General features: G+C 47.0%; 1 protein-coding gene across 3 annotated transcripts in view; it reads left to right on the top strand.

Annotated features, from left to right (window-relative positions):
* LOC143805480 (uncharacterized) overlaps window positions 1-17,180 on the top strand; it is a 37,654-nt gene that overhangs the window by 3,266 nt on the left and 17,208 nt on the right. The gene's annotated exons all lie outside the window — the stretch shown is intronic.

Raw genomic sequence — 17,180 nt, 5'->3', positions numbered from 1 at the left:
CCATCGTTGGTGTACAAAACTAGGGTTTAATAAGTTTCTATGATCGAAAAAACCTTTACGTGGAGCAGATTTTGTGTTTAACACCTGGTTACAAATGAGTGTGTTTACGTCTCCTGCAGTCCTATGCGCTACAATCACCTGGAGTCCTATGTAACACCACAGATAACTTTCTAACATTCTTACAAGAAAGGACTCTGCAGTTACCTGAATGTCTGAAATACCACATGACAGATGCAGGTGATTGACGTATGTCTAATAATAGTATGGAAGATACCCCGTGGGTCATTAAGCACTTTGTAGGGTATTGCAAGTATCTGTTTAGGTTTGTTAGGTAAGGATCAAATAAGGGCCAGGATTTTACACTGTGCCCTTTAAAATGTTAATGTGCACTATAGTTGCTGGTGAGATGGCTGTGTCATGGGTCAGCGTGGGATCAATGCCGCAAGCATACTTAGTACCTTCTGTTTGTGTTCCTGAGAGCCTACAATGAGACTTCTTCCCTCCAGTAGTGGTCAGACACATGTGAGCATGGAAGAGGGAGGTTGTGCTGCAGAAAAACATCTGCGTCATAGTTAGCTAGCAAGTGGGAGTGAGTAAGCAATGTATGATTAGGTCTACAGTGGAGCAAAGTAAAAGCTCCAGCATGAAATGTAGCATGTGAGCCCTGGCATAGGTGAAGGAGACCAGAAAACCTGCATGACAGAGTACCGACTGGAGTGGATTGCCTCATTAAGGGGAAGATTTTTTTTCTTTCTGTGAAGATGACATCTTCTTGTGAGGGACCAGGGGTTATCTACCTGAGCGGAGAAAGGAAAGCCATACCAGAGGAATCTGAAAACTGATGCCTGAGTGATAATGTGGTTTTCCAGGCTTGGGGTTCAATTCTGCCTCCACCCTATGTGATTTGAGCGAGGCCAAACATGTCTAGTCGGAATGTGGACAGGAAGTATGCAAATAAAACTTGCAATCACATGACTGCCCACTCCCAGAACCAGAGAATCCTGACAGCGAGCACTGTACACGGTGTTAGGAATCACAAGTCTATAGTCATACAGAGTGACTGCAGATGTGAGCCACAAACCTGGACAACCCCATTAGGCCAGGGTCACACTTGCGAGTGCAATGAGAGAAACTAGCGAGAGTCTCTCGCATCAATACCCAGCGGAGCGGAGTGTTCTGCTGTATAGAAATACATGTAGCCGCATGCTCCGGTCCCAAGTGCCGGTGACAGTGACAGGTATTGATGCAAGTTTCTCGCATTGCACTTTTGTGACCCCGGCATTAAGCGGAGTTCCATGCCGGAGACAGGTAGGAGACTGGCACCTTTGTGAGGAACTGTTCCTCCTATACCTGCTGACAGCCACATCTACTATATAATTGTCTAAGGGTCACTTCCGTCTTTCTGTCTGTCTGTCTTTCTGTCTGTCGCCGCCAGAGAGTGGGCGTAGACAAAAGGGCAGGAGAGGCCAGGAAGTATGCAGAGCGAGTCCCCGCCCACTTCGTACAGGCCCGGCCAGAAGTGCTGCAAAGGGGGCGGAGTCGCCATGAGGAGCGCGGAGCCGGCCGGGACCATGGGCGCTGTTGGGCCTACTGCGGCCAAAAGCCGGGGACTAAATTAGCGTCCGTGGGTCGTGGCCAGCCAGTGAGCGGAGACAAAAGGGCAGGGGAGGCCAGGAAGTATGCAGAGCGAGTCCTCGCCCACTCCGTACAGGCCCGGCCACAAGCGCTGCAAAGGGGGCGGAGTTGCCGTGAGGAAGGCGGAGCCGGCTGGGACCATGGCCGCTGTTAGGCCTACCGTGGCCAAAAGCCGGGGACTAAATTAGCGGCCGCGATCAGGGATGACGGCCGCGGTCATTGATGACGGCCGCGACAGCAGGAAACAGCGCAGCACATGCGGCGGTGACGGCTGCGGACGGAAGGTGAGTATATACTACGTGGCTGTGCAATATACTCCGTGGGCTGTGCTATATACTCCGTGGGCTGTGCTATATACTCCGTGGCCTGTGCAATATACTCCGTGGGCTGTGCTACATACTACGTGGGCTCTGCACTATACTCCATGGCCCGTGCTATATACTACGAGGGCTCTGCAATATACTAAGTGGCATGTGCTATATACTACGTGGGCTGTGCAATATACTACGTCGCTGGGCAATATACTATGTGGCTGTGCAATATACTTTGTGGCCATGCATATTCTAGAATACCCGATGCATTAGAATCGGGCCACCATCTAGTTTCATATAATTATTCAATACAACAAATACAATTTTTGCTGTCACATTGGGCTCATGTATTAACCCTTTTAGAGCCCCAAACCAGCATCACAATCACAAAGAAAATTGTGGCAAAATCTGCAGAAGGCTACATTTACATGTTGCGTTTTTGCTGTGTTTTTTTTTTTCCTCTGGAAAAACCTGCTCAAAGAAATAGCTAGAAAAAGCAGGTTTTGCTGTGATTTTTTGCTGCGTATTCGCAACGTTTTTGCTGCATTTTTGTTGTCTCTTGTGCATGCCGTTAAAGTTTAGTGCCCCCCCCCAAAAAAAAAATCATGATACAACTTCCTTAAGGTTTTTGCACCAAAAATGCAGCAAAACCTGATACCAGCGTTTTTTACTGCATTTTTGCACTTACTCATCTCTTTCTATGGGTGAAAATACGCTGAAAGAAGTGACAGGCTGAAGCTTTCAAAAACGCAGCAGTTTTCCAAATCAGTCATGAAAAAAAAATCATGTATGTGCATGACATTTCTGAAATCTCATATTCCTTGCTGATACTGTAAAACACAGCTTAAGGCTATGTGCACATGTTGCGGATTGGGGTGCAGAATTTTCCGTACAAAATCCGCATCTCCTGGCAGAAAACGCAGGTGCGGATTTTCCGCAGATTATATGCGGATTTTGTGCGTTTTTGTTGCGGAATTGATGCGGATTTTATGCGGAGCATTTTCTGCATTTTTTACCCCTGCGGGTTTCTGTAATGGAATGGGTCAGAAACGCTGCAGTTCCACACAAAAGAAGTAGCATGCTACTTCTTTTTATCCGCAGCAGATTTCATGTGGATTTTTCCACACCATTAGCACAGCCTTTTTTTTTCCAATTGATATACTTTGTACTGTAAATCATTGTGCGGAACTGCAGCGTTTCTGGCGGAAAAATCCACTGCGGATCCACACTAAATCCGCATCGTGTGCACACAGCCTAAAACTTGCCATAAAAAAGCCACAAAAAGCAGCAAAAACGCAATGTGTAAAGATAGCCGTAATGTTGGACAGTTAAGGTTTTTGCTAATGAAGTTGTTCTAGGATAGATTTCTAGAATTTTTCTTTTCCTACAGGAACCTTATGGTTCAGCATTGTGATTTTTACTACCGTATGTTATTTCCTGCTGCAGTTTTGCAGTTTTGCTCATTGAAGTCCACGGGGAGATGTTTTCACAAATAGGCCAGAGCTCAAGAATGCTGCTGTTAGGAAGTGATGATAAATGATTTTCACACTGAAAGAAAAAATGTCAAAACTCAACTTAGCTCACATGGTTGACCCTGAGCTCCTGCAGCACTGACCTTGATTTGCCCTTGATTATGTAGCGTGTGCACTTCTACTGCCGCAGGGTCTGAACTCTGAATCTTGTAAGCAGCATATAAAGTTACATGTTTCAAAGAAATTCTCTCCAGATGGAGATTAAAAAACATCTGTTACCAGCGTTTTGACATTTAATTTGAGAGCAGAATAATGCAGACAGAGAGACTGATTCAAGCAATGTGTCACTCACTGGGCTGCTTGCTGTTGTTTTGATAAAATCACAGATTTACCACCAGGAGATTATCACTAGTAACTAGGACTAGTAAACCTGCTGCCATGTAGTCCTCCGTAATCATGAGCTCTGCATAACCCCGCCTCCACCACTTATTGGCAGCTTTCTGACTATACACAGTATACACAGAAAGTGGCCAATCGGTGATGTGGGCGCGGTTATACCGAGCTCAGCTTTCAGAGAACTGTTAAATCTGCAGCAGATAAAACAGGGATTTTAACCCCTTCCCGACCTTTGACGCAGCGTATGCGTCATGAAAACCTGTGCCAATCCGACCTGTGACGCAGCATATGCGTCATGGCCGGATCGCGCTCCTGCAGGCCGGGTGAAAGGGTTAACTGTAATTTCACCCGGCCTGCAGGGACAGGGGGAGTGGTACTTTAACCCGGGGGGGGGGTGCTTCGCCCCCCCCCCCCCCCGTGGCTACAATCGCTCTGATTGGCTGCTTGGACGTTTCACTTTCACTTTCAATCAGAGCGATAGTAATATTTCACCAATGAAAATTGGTGAAATATTACAATCCAGCCATGGCTGTGCGGCCGGCCGATTCGTTACAGATACATTTTGATCGCTGTAATAGGTTCTATCACAGCGATCAAAATAAAAAAAATAAATAAACCCCCTCTTTATCACCCCCATAGGTAGGGACAATAATAAAATAAAGAATTTTTTTTTTTCTTTGCCCCACTAGGGTTAGGGTTAGGGTTGGGTTAGGGTTAGTTCACACTGCGTCTAAGCAGTCCGTTTGACGGACTACGTTACACCGTGGCATAAACGCGGTATAACGTAGTCCGTTACAGCCGCCATTGACAGCAATGTCGGACGCATCACAAGCGTACGCCCACAATGGCTGTGCACTAGGGATGTGCCGTCATTGAGAGAGGCGGACTGCAGCGTTTCCGGGTCCGTCACTGCTAGCGCAGATAGAGCTAGCAGATGCTCTATCTGCGCTAGCGCGATGCAAACGTCGCCACTTGCGCTAGCAGCAGCCCGCTAACGTATGTGCTGAACGGGCTGCTGCTAGCGCAGTGTGAACCTGGCCTTAGGGTTAGGGTTTCGGCTAGAATTAGGGTTAGAACTAGGGTTAGAATTAGGCTATGTGCACACGGTGCGGATTTGGCTGCGGATCCGCAGCGGATTTGGCTGCGGATCCGCAGCGGATTTGGCTGCGGATCCGCAGCGGATTTGGCTGCGGATCTGCAGTAGATTTGGCTGCGGATCCACAGCGGATTGGCCGCTGCAAATTCGTAGCAGTGTTCCATCAGGTTTACAGTACCATGTAAACCTATGGAAAACTAAATTCGCTGTACCCATGGTGCGGAAAATACCGCGCAGAAACGCTGTGTTGTATTTTCCGCAGCATGTCAATTCTTTGTGCGGATTCCGCAGTGTTTTACACCTGTTCCTCAATAGGAATCCACAGATGAAATCCGCACAAAAAACACTGGAAATCCGCTGTAAATCCGCAGGTAAAATGCAGTGCCTTTTACCTGCGTATTTTTCAAAAATGGTGCTGAAAAATCTCACACAAATCCGCAACGTGGGCACATAGCCTTATGGTTAGGGTTGGAATTAGGGCTAGGGTTGGAAATAGGGTTAAGATTAGGCTTGTGGTTAGGGTTATGGATAGGGTTAGGGGTGTGTTGGGGTTACAGTTGTGGTTAGGGTTGGGATTAGGGTTAGGGTTGGGATTAGGGTTAGGATTAGGGTTAGGGTTGGGATTAGGGTTACAGGTGTGTTGGGGTTAGGGTTGTGGTTAGGGGTGTGTTAGGGTTAGGGTTGTGATTAGGGTTATGGCTACAGTTGGGATTAGGGTTAGGGGTGTGTTGGGGTTATTGTTGAAGTTAGAATTGAGGGGTTTCCACTGTTTAGGCACATCAGGGGTCTCCAAACGCAACATGGCGCCACCATTGATTCCAGCCAATCTGGCGTTCAAAAAGTCAAATGATGCTCCCTCCCTTCCAAGCCCCGACGTGCGCCCAAACAGTGGTTTACCCCCACATATGGGGTACCAGCGTACTCAGGACAAACTGGGCAACAACTGTTGGGGTCCAATTTCTCCTGTTACCCTTGGAAAAATAAAAAATTACTTGCTAAAACATAATTTTTGAGGAAGGAACAATTATTTTTTATTTTCACGGCTCTGCGTTATAAACTTCTGTGAAGCACTTGGGGGTTGAAAGTGCTCACCACACATCTAGATAAGTTCCTTGGGGGGTCTAGTTTCCAAAATGGGGTCACTTGTGGGGTGTTTCTACTGTTTAGGCACATCAGGGGCTCTGCAAATGCAACGTGATGCCCGCAGACCATTCCATCAAAGTCTGCATTTCAAATGTCACTACTTCCCTTCCGAGCCCTGACGTGCGCCCAAACAGTGGTTTACCCCCACATATGGGGTATCAGCGTACTCAGGAGAAACTGGACAACAACTTTTGGGGTCAAATTTCTCCTGTTACCCTTGTGAAAATAAAAAATTGCTTGCTAAAACATCTTTTTTGAGGAAAGAAAAATGATTTTTTATTTTCACGGCTCTGTGTTGTAAACTTCTGTGAAGCACTTGGGGGTTGAACATGCTCAACACACATCTAGATTAGTTCCTTGGGGGGTCTAGTCTCCAAAATGGGGTCACTTGTGGGGGGGTTTCTACTGTTTAGGCACATCAGGGGCTCTGCAAACGTAACATGATGCCCGCAGACCATTCCATCAAAGTCTGCATTCCAACAGGTCACTACTTCCCTTCCGAGCCCTGGCATGTGCCCAAACAGTGGTTTACCCCCACATATGGGGTATCAGCGTACTCAGGAGAAACTGGACAACAACTTTTGGGGTCAAATTTCTCCTGTTACCCTTGGGAAAATTAAAAAATTCTGGGCTAAAAAAATATTTTTGAGGAAAGGAAACACATTTATTATTTTCACGGCTCTGTGTTATAAACTTCTGTGAAGCACTTGGGGGTTCAAAGTGCTCACCACACATCTAGATAAGCTCCTAGGAGATCTAGTTTCCAAAATGGGGTCACTTGTGGGGAGTTCCTACTGTTTAGGCACATCAGGGGCTCTGCAAACGCAACCTGACGCCCGCAGAGCATTCCATCAAAGTCTGCATTTCAAAACGTCACTACTTCCCTTCAGAACCCCGACGTGTGCCAAAACAGTGGTTTACCCCCACATATGGGGTATCAGTGTACTCAGGAGAAACTGGACAACAACTTTTGGGGTCCAATTTCTCCTGTTACCCTTGGGAAAATAATAAATTGTGGGCTAAAAAATCATTTTTGAGAAAAGAAAAATTATTTTTTATTTTCATGGCTCTGCGTTATAAACTTCTGTGAAGCACTTGGGGGTTCAAAGTGCTCACCACACATCTAGATTAGTTCCTTGGGAGGTCTAGTTTCCAAAATGGGGTCACTTGTGGGGGAGCTCTAATGTTTAGGCACACAGGGGCTCTCCAAACGCGACATGGTGTCCTGTTGTGAAATTGGATTTTGGGCTCCCCCGGTGGCCACTGGTGGAATTGAACTTGTGTGCATCATCCCCTCTGTTCACCTGTTCCCATCAGGATGTGGGAGTCGCTATTTAACCTTGCTCCTCTGTCACTTCCATGCCGGTCAACATTGTAATCAGAAGCCTTTCTGTGCATGTTCCTGCTACCAGACAACTTCCAGCTAAGTCGGACTTTTGTCCTTGTTTGTTTTTTGCATTTTGTTCCAGTTCACAGCTGCAGTTTCGTTTCTGTGTCTGGAAAGCTCTTGTGATCTGAAATTGCCACTCTGATGTTATGAGTTAATACTAGAGTCTTAAAGTAATTTCAGGATGGTGTATTGATAGGGTTTTTAGCTGACCATGAAAGTACTCTTTCTGTCTTCCTGCTATCTAGTAAGCGGACCTCGATTTTGCTAAACCTATTTTCATACTACGTTTGTCATTTTCATCTTAAATCACCGCCAATATATGTGGGGGCCTCTGTCTGCCTTTCGGGGAAATTTCTCTAGAGGTGAGCCAGGACTATATTTTCCTCTGCCAGGATTAGTTAGTCCTCCGGCCGGCGCTGGGCGTCTAGGGATAAAACGCAGGCTACGCTACCCGGCTACTGTTAGTTGTGCGGCAGGTTTAGTTCATGGTCAGTTTAAGTTTCCATCCTTCCAAGAGCTAGTTCCTATGTATGCTGGGCTATGTTCTCTTGCCATTGAGAACCATAACAGTTTGACCGGCCCGCAAAGGGTTAAATTGGCAGAGAAAGGAGAGAAAAAAGAAGTCTGCTAAAAAATTTTTTTTTTTTTTTTTTCCTTCAGTTCTGAGTGTGCTTTCAATTGAATCACTTGCAAGTCTGCCTATATTGCAGCCTTCCTCTCTCTCTCTCCTTCTAATCCTGGAATGGCTCTGTGTTCACCTGTTTAAAATGGATATTCAGAGTTTAGCTGCAGGTTTGAATAATCTCACCATGAAAGTTCAAAATTTACAAGATTTTGTTGTTCATGTTCCTATATCTGAACCTAGAATTCCTTTGCCTGAATTTTTCTCGGGGAATAGATCTTGCTTTCAAAATTTCAAAAATAATTGCAAGTTGTTTTTGTCCCTGAAATCTCGCTCTGCTGGAGATCCTGCTCAGCAGGTCAGGATTGTGATTTCCTTGCTCCGGGGCGACCCTCAAGATTGGGCTTTTGCATTGGCTCCAGGGGATCCTGCGTTGCTCAATGTGGATGCGTTTTTTCTGGCCTTGGGGTTGCTTTATGAGGAACCTCATTTAGAGCTTCAGGCGGAAAAAGCCTTGATGTCCCTATCTCAGGGGCAAGATGAAGTTGAAATATACTGCCAAAAATTCCGTAAATGGTCTGTGCTTACTCAGTGGAATGAGTGCGCCCTGGCGGCGAATTTCAGAGAGGGTCTCTCTGATGCCGTTAAGGATGTTATGGTGGGGTTCCCTGTGCCTGCGGGTCTGAATGAGTCCATGACAATGGCTATCCAGATCGATAGACGTCTGCGGGAGCGCAAACCTGTGCACCATTTGGCGGTGTCTACTGAGAAGACGCCAGAGAATATGCAATGTGATAGAATTCTGTCCAGAAGCGAACGGCAGAATTTTAGACGAAAAAATGGGTTGTGCTTTTATTGTGGTGATTCAACTCATGTTATATCAGCATGCTCTAAGCGTACTAAGAAGCTTGATAAGTCTGTTTCAATTGGCACTTTACAGTCTAAGTTTATTCTATCTGTGACCCTGATTTGTTCTTTATCATCTATTACCGCGGATGCCTATGTCGACTCTGGCGCCGCTTTGAGTCTTATGGATTGGTCCTTTGCCAAACGCTGTGGGTATGATTTAGAGCCTCTTGAAACTCCTATACCTCTGAAGGGGATTGACTCCACCCCATTGGCTAGTAATAAACCACAATACTGGACACAAGTAACTATGCGAATTAATCCGGATCATCAGGAGATTATTCGCTTTCTTGTGCTGTATAATCTACATGATGTGTTGGTGCTTGGATTGCCATGGCTGCAATCTCATAACCCAGTCCTCGACTGGAACGCTATGTCTGTGTTAAGCTGGGGATGTAAGGGGATGCATGGGGACGTACCTTTGGTTTCCATTTCGTCATCTATTCCCTCTGAGATTCCTGAATTCTTGTCTGACTATCGTGACGTTTTTGAAGAACCTAAGCTTGGTTCATTACCTCCGCACCGGGAGTGCGATTGTGCCATAGATTTGATTCCGGGTAGTAAATACCCTAAGGGTCGTTTATTTAATCTGTCTGTGCCTGAACATGCTGCTATGCGAGAATATATAAAGGAGTCCTTGGAAAAGGGACATATTCGTCCTTCGTCATCTCCCTTAGGAGCCGGTTTTTTCTTTGTGTCTAAGAAAGATGGCTCTTTGAGGCCGTGTATTGATTATCGGCTTTTGAATAAAATCACGGTTAAATATCAATATCCGTTGCCACTGCTGACTGATTTGTTTGCTCGCATAAAGGGGGCCAAGTGGTTCTCTAAGATAGATCTCCGTGGGGCGTATAATTTGGTGCGAATTAAGCAGGGGGATGAGTGGAAAACCGCATTTAATACGCCCGAGGGCCACTTTGAGTATTTGGTGATGCCTTTTGGCCTTTCAAATGCCCCTTCAGTCTTTCAGTCCTTTATGCATGACATTTTCCGTGATTATTTGGATAAATTTATGATCGTGTATCTGGATGATATTCTGATTTTTTCGGATGACTGGGACTCTCATGTCCAGCAGGTCAGGAGGGTTTTTCAGGTTTTGCGGTCTAATTCCTTGTGTGTGAAGGGTTCTAAGTGCGTTTTTGGGGTTCAAAAGATTTCCTTCTTGGGATACATTTTTTCCCCTTCTTCCATCGAGATGGATCCTGTCAAGGTTCGGGCTATTTGTGATTGGACGCAACCCTCTTCTCTTAAGAGTCTTCAGAAATTTTTGGGCTTTGCTAACTTTTATCGTCGATTTATTGCTGGTTTTTCTGATGTTGTTAAACCATTGACTGATTTGACTAAGAAGGGTGCTGATGTTGCTGATTGGTCCCCTGCTGCTGTGGAGGCCTTTCGGGAGCTTAAGCGCCGCTTTTCTTCCGCCCCTGTGTTGCGTCAGCCTGATGTTGCTCTTCCTTTTCAGGTTGAGGTCGACGCTTCTGAAATCGGAGCTGGGGCGGTTTTGTCGCAAAGAAGTTCCGACTGCTCCGTGATGAAACCTTGTGCTTTTTTTTCTCGTAAATTTTCGCCCGCCGAGCGGAATTATGATATTGGGAATCGGGAGCTTTTGGCCATGAAGTGGGCTTTTGAGGAGTGGCGTCATTGGCTTGAGGGGGCTAGACATCAGGTGGTGGTATTGACCGACCACAAAAATTTAATTTATCTTGAGTCCGCCAGACGCCTGAATCCTAGACAGGCGCGCTGGTCGTTGTTTTTCTCTCGGTTTAATTTTGTGGTGTCATACCTACCGGGTTCTAAGAATGTTAAGGCTGATGCCCTTTCTAGGAGTTTTGAGCCTGACTCCCCTGGTAATTCTGAACCTACAGGTATCCTTAAGGATGGAGTGATATTGTCTGCCGTTTCTCCAGACCTGCGGCGGGCCTTGCAGGATTTTCAGGCGGATAGACCTGATCGTTGCCCACCTGGTAGACTGTTTGTTCCTGATGATTGGACCAGTAAAGTCATTTCTGAGGTTCATTCTTCTGCGTTGGCAGGTCATCCTGGAATCTTTGGTACCAGGGATTTGGTGGCAAGGTCCTTCTGGTGGCCTTCCCTGTCACGAGATGTACGAGGCTTTGTGCAGTCTTGTGACGTTTGTGCTCGGGCCAAGCCTTGTTGTTCTCGGGCTAGTGGATTGTTGTTGCCCTTGCCTATCCCGAAGAGGCCTTGGACGCACATCTCGATGGATTTTATTTCGGATCTTCCTGTTTCTCAGAAGATGTCTGTCATCTGGGTGGTGTGTGACCGTTTCTCTAAGATGGTCCATTTGGTTCCCCTGCCTAAGTTGCCTTCTTCTTCCGAGTTGGTTCCTCTGTTTTTTCAAAATGTGGTTCGTTTGCATGGTATTCCGGAGAATATCGTTTCTGACAGAGGAACCCAATTCGTGTCTAGATTTTGGCGGGCATTCTGTGCTAGGATGGGCATAGATTTGTCTTTCTCGTCTGCTTTCCATCCTCAGACTAATGGCCAGACCGAGCGGACGAATCAGACTTTGGATACATATTTGAGGTGTTTTGTGTCTGCAGATCAGGATGATTGGGTTGCTTTTTTGCCTTTAGCGGAGTTTGCCCTCAATAATCGGGCCAGCTCTGCCACCTTGGTGTCTCCTTTTTTCTGTAATTCGGGGTTTCATCCTCGATTTTCCTCCGGTCAGGTGGAATCTTCGGATTGTCCTGGAGTGGATGCTGTGGTGGAGAGGTTGCATCAGATTTGGGGGCAGGTGGTGGACAATTTGAAGTTGTCCCAGGAGAAGACTCAGCATTTTGCCAACCGCCGGCGTCGGGTTGGTCCTCGGCTTTGTGTCGGGGACTTGGTGTGGTTGTCTTCTCGTTTTGTCCCTATGAGGGTTTCTTCTCCTAAGTTTAAGCCTTGGTTCATCGGCCCGTAGAAGATATTGGAGATTCTTAACCCTGTGTCCTTCCGTTTGGACCTCCCTGCATCTTTTTCTATTCATAATGTTTTTCATCGGTCATTGTTGCGCAGGTATGAGGTACCGGTTGTGCCTTCCGTTGAGCCTCCTGCTCCGGTGTTGGTTGAGGGCGAGTTGGAGTACGTTGTGGAAAAAATCTTGGACTCCCGTGTTCCCAGACGGAAACTCCAGTATCTGGTCAAATGGAAGGGATACGGTCAGGAGGATAATTCTTGGGTGACTGCCTCTGATGTTCATGCCTCCGATCTGGTCCGTGCCTTTCATAGGGCTCATCCTGATCGCCCTGGTGGTTCTGGTGAGGGTTCGGTGCCCCCTCCTTGAGGGGGGGGTACTGTTGTGAAATTGGATTTTGGGCTCCCCCGGTGGCCACTGGTGGAATTGAACTTGTGTGCATCATCCCCTCTGTTCACCTGTTCCCATCAGGATGTGGGAGTCGCTATTTAACCTTGCTCCTCTGTCACTTCCATGCCGGTCAACATTGTAATCAGAAGCCTTTCTGTGCATGTTCCTGCTACCAGACAACTTCCAGCTAAGTCGGACTTTTGTCCTTGTTTGTTTTTTGCATTTTGTTCCAGTTCACAGCTGCAGTTTCGTTTCTGTGTCTGGAAAGCTCTTGTGATCTGAAATTGCCACTCTGATGTTATGAGTTAATACTAGAGTCTTAAAGTAATTTCAGGATGGTGTATTGATAGGGTTTTTAGCTGACCATGAAAGTACTCTTTCTGTCTTCCTGCTATCTAGTAAGCGGACCTCGATTTTGCTAAACCTATTTTCATACTACGTTTGTCATTTTCATCTTAAATCACCGCCAATATATGTGGGGGCCTCTGTCTGCCTTTCGGGGAAATTTCTCTAGAGGTGAGCCAGGACTATATTTTCCTCTGCCAGGATTAGTTAGTCCTCCGGCCGGCGCTGGGCGTCTAGGGATAAAACGCAGGCTACTCTACCCGGCTACTGTTAGTTGTGCGGCAGGTTTAGTTCATGGTCAGTTTGAGTTTCCATCCTTCCAAGAGCTAGTTCCTATGTATGCTGGGCTATGTTCTCTTGCCATTGAGAACCATAACAGTGTCCGCTAATGATTGGAGCTAATTTTCCATTCAAAAAGCCAAATGACGTGCCTTCCCTTCCAAGCCCTGCCGTGCGCTCAAACAGTGGTTTACCCCCACATATGGGGTATCTTCGTACTCAGGACAAACTGGACAACAACATTTGGGGTCCAATTTCTCCTATTACCCTTGGAAAAATAAAAAATTCCGGGCTAAAAATCACGAATCCGTTCATTCCTCAACCAAGAATCTGCAAAAACCCTAGTCCATGCCCTCATCATCTCTCGCCTTGACTACTGCAACCTCCTGCTCTGTGGCCTCCCCTCAAACACTCTCGCACCCCTCCAATCTATTCTAAACTCTGCTGCCCGACTAATCCACCTGTCCCCCCGCTATTCTCCGGCCTCTCCCCTCTGTCAATCCCTTCACTGGCTCCCCATTGCCAAGAGACTCCAGTACAAAACCCTAACCATGACTTACAAAGCCATCCACAACCTGTCTCCTCCTTACATCTGTGACCTCATCTCCCGGTACTTTCCTACACGCAACCTCCGATCCTCACAAGATCTCCTTCTCTACTCCCCTCTTATCTCCTCTTCCCACAATCGTATACAAGATTTCTCTCGCGTATCACCCCTACTCTGGAACCCTCTACCACAACACATCAGACTCTCGCCCACCATCGAAACCTTCAAAAAGAATCTGAAGACCCACCTCTTCCGACAAGCCTACAACCTGCAGTAACCACCGATCGACCAAACCGCTGCATGACCAGCTCTACCCTCACCTACTGTATCCTCACCCATCCCTTGTAGATTGTGAGCCTTCGCGGGCAGGGTCCTCTCTCCTACTGTACCAGTTATGACTTGTATTGTTCAAGATTATTGTACTTGTTTTTATTATGTATACCCCTCCTCACTTGTAAAGCGCCATGGAATAAATGGCGCTATAACAATAAATAATAATAATAATAATAATAATAATTTTTGAGGAAAGAAAAATTATTTTTTATTTTCATGGCTCTGCGTTATAAACTTCTGTGAAGCACCTGGGGGTTTTAAGTGCTCACTATTCATCTAGATAAGTTCCTTGGGGGGTCTAGTTTCCAAAATGGGGTCACTTGTAGGGGAGCTCCAATGTTTAGGCACACAGGGGCTCTCCAAACGCGACATGGTGTCCGTTAACGATTGGAGCTAATTTTCCATTCAAAAAGTCAAATGGCGTGCCTCCCCTTCCGAGCCTTGCCGTGCACCCAAACAGTGGTTTACCCCCACATATGAGGTATCGGCGTACTCAGGAGAAATTTCCCAACAAATTTTAGGATCCATTTTATCCTGTTGCCCATGTGAAAATGAAAAAATTGAGGCTAAAATAATTTTTTTTTTTTTTAAAAAAAGTACTTTTTCATTTTTACGGATCAATTTGTGAAGCACCTTGGGGTTTAAAGTGCTCACTATGCTTCTAGATAAGTTCCTTTGGGGGGCTAGTTTCCAAAATGGGGTCACTTGTGAGGGAGCTCCAATGTTTAGGCACACGGGGGCTCTCCAAACGCGACATGGTGTCCGCTAAAGATTGGAGCCAATTTTTCATTCAAAAAGTCAAATGGCGCTCCTTCCCTTCCGAGTCTTACCATGTGCCCAAACAGTGGTTTACCCCCACATGTGAGGTATCGGTGTACTCAGGAGAAATTGTCCAACAAATTTTAGGATCCATTTTATCCTGTTGCCCATGTGAAAATGAAAAAATTGAGGCTAAAATAATTATTTTTTTTTTAAAAAAGTACTTTTTCATTTTTACGGATCAATTTGTGAAGCACCTTGGGGTTTAAAGTGCTCACTATGCTTCTAGATAAGTTCCTTGGGGGGGCTAGTTTCCAAAATGGGGTCACTTGTGGGGGAGCTCCAATGTTTAGGCACACGGGGGCTCTCCAAACGCGTCATGGTGTCCGCTAAAGATTGGAGCCAATTTTTCATTCAAAAAGTCAAATGGCGCTCCTTCCCTTCCGAGCCCTGCCGTGCGCCCAAACAGTGGTTTACCCCCACATATGAGGTATCAGCGTACTCAGGACAAATTGGACAATATCGTTCGTGGTCCAGTTTCTCCTTTTACCCTTGGGAAAATAAAAAAATTGATGCTAAAATATCATTTTTGTGACTAAAAAGTTAAATGTTCATTTTTTACTTCCATGTTGCTTCTGCTGCTGTGAAACACTTGAAGGGTTAATAAACTTCTTGAATGTGGTTTTGAGCACCTTGAGGGTGCAGTTTTTAGAATGGTGTCACTTTTGGGTATTTTCAGCCATATAGAACCCTCAAAATGACTTCAAATGTGAGGTGGTCCCTAAATAAAATGGTTTTGTAAATTTTGTTGTAAAAATGAGAAATCACTGGTCAAATTTTAACCCTTATAACTTCCTAGCAAAAAAAAATTTTGTTTCCAAAATTGTGCTGATGTAAAGTAGACATGTGGGAAATGTTATTTATTAACTATTTTGTGTCACCTAACTCTCTGGTTTAACAGAATAAAAATTCAAAATGTGAAAATTGCAAAATTTTCAAAATTTTTGCCAAATTTCCATTTTTTTCACAAATAAACGCAGAAATTATCAACCTAAATTTACCACTAACATGAAGCCCAATATGTCACGAAAAAACAGTCTCAGAACCGCTAGGATACGTTGAAGCGTTCCGGAGTTATTACCTCATAAAGGGACACTGGTCAGAATTGCAAAAAACGGTCAGGTCATTAAGGCCAAAATAGGCTGGGTCATGAAGGGGTTAACCCCTTCCCGACCCATGACGCCACGTAGGCGTCATGAAAACCCGTGCCAATCCGACCCATGACGCCTATGTGGCGTCATGGAATGATCGCGTCCCTGCAGATCGGGTGAAGGGGTTAACTCCTATTTTACCCGATCTGCAGGGAGAGGGGGAGTGGTGCTTCAGCCCAGGGGGGGTGGCTTCACCCCCCCGTGGCTACGATCGCTCTGATTGGCTGTTGAAAGTGAAACTGCCAATCAGAGCGATTTGTAATATTTCACCTAAAAAAATGGTGAAATATTACAATCCAGCCATGGCCGATGCTGCAATATCATCGGCCATGGCTGGAAATACTGAAGTACCCCCCCCCACGCCCACCGATCGCCCCCCCCGTCCTCTGTTATGGGGTCCGGTCCCCTCCGTCCGCCTGCCGGCTCCCCCGTCCTCCTGTCCGCTCCCTCCTTGCCCAGACCCACCCCCCCTGTGCTCCGTTCCCCCCCCCCGTGCTCCGATCCACCCCCCCACCACCCCTTCATACTTACCGATCCTCCCGGTGTCCGTCCGTCTCCTCGCTGGGCGCCGCCATGTTGGAAAATGGCGGGCGCATGCTCAGTGCGCCCGCCGAATCTGCCAGTCGGCAGATTCCTTACAGGTACATTTTGATCGCTGTGGTAGGTTCTATCACAGCGATCAAAATAAAAAAATAATAAATAACCCCCCCCCCCCTTTATCACCCCCATAGGGACAATAATAAAATAAAGAATTTTTTTTTTTTTTTTTTTTCCTCTAGGGTTAGGATTAGAACTAGGGTTAGAACTAGGGGTAGGGTTAGGGGTAGGGTTAGGGTTACGGGTAGGGTAATTAGGGGTAGGGTTATGGCATGTGCACACAGAGCGGATCGGCCGTGGATCCGCAGCGGATCGGCAGCGGATCGGACGCGGATCGGCCGCGGATCCGCAGCGGATCGGCCGCGGATCCGCAGCGGATTGGCAGCGGATCCGCAGCGGATGGGCCGCGGATCCGCAGCGGATAGGCAGCGGATCCGCAGCGGATCGGCCGCGGATCCGCAGCGGATCGGCAGCGGATGGGCAGCGGATCCGCAGCGGATCGGCCGCGGATCCGCAGCGGATCCGCAGCGGATTGGCAGCGGATCCGCAGCGGATCAGCCCCGGATCCGCAGCGGATCGGCAGCGGATCCGCAGCGGATCCGCAGCGGATTGGCAGCGGATCCGCAGCGGATGGGCCGCGGATCGGCAGCGGATCCGCAGCAGATTGGCAGCGGATCCGCAGCGGATTGGCAGCGGATCCGCAGCGGATCCGCAGCGGATTGGCCGCGGATCCGCAGCGGATTGGCCGCGGATCCGCAGCGGATTGGCCGCGGATCCGCAGCGGATTGGCCGCTGCGAATTCGAAGCAGTTTTCCATCAGGTTTACAG

The sequence above is a fragment of the Ranitomeya variabilis genome, chromosome 1, assembly GCF_051348905.1.
Source record: "Ranitomeya variabilis isolate aRanVar5 chromosome 1, aRanVar5.hap1, whole genome shotgun sequence".
Taxonomy (NCBI): domain Eukaryota; kingdom Metazoa; phylum Chordata; class Amphibia; order Anura; family Dendrobatidae; genus Ranitomeya; species Ranitomeya variabilis.
Note: the sequence above shows the minus strand (reverse complement) of the source record. Positions and strands in the feature narration are given on the sequence as shown.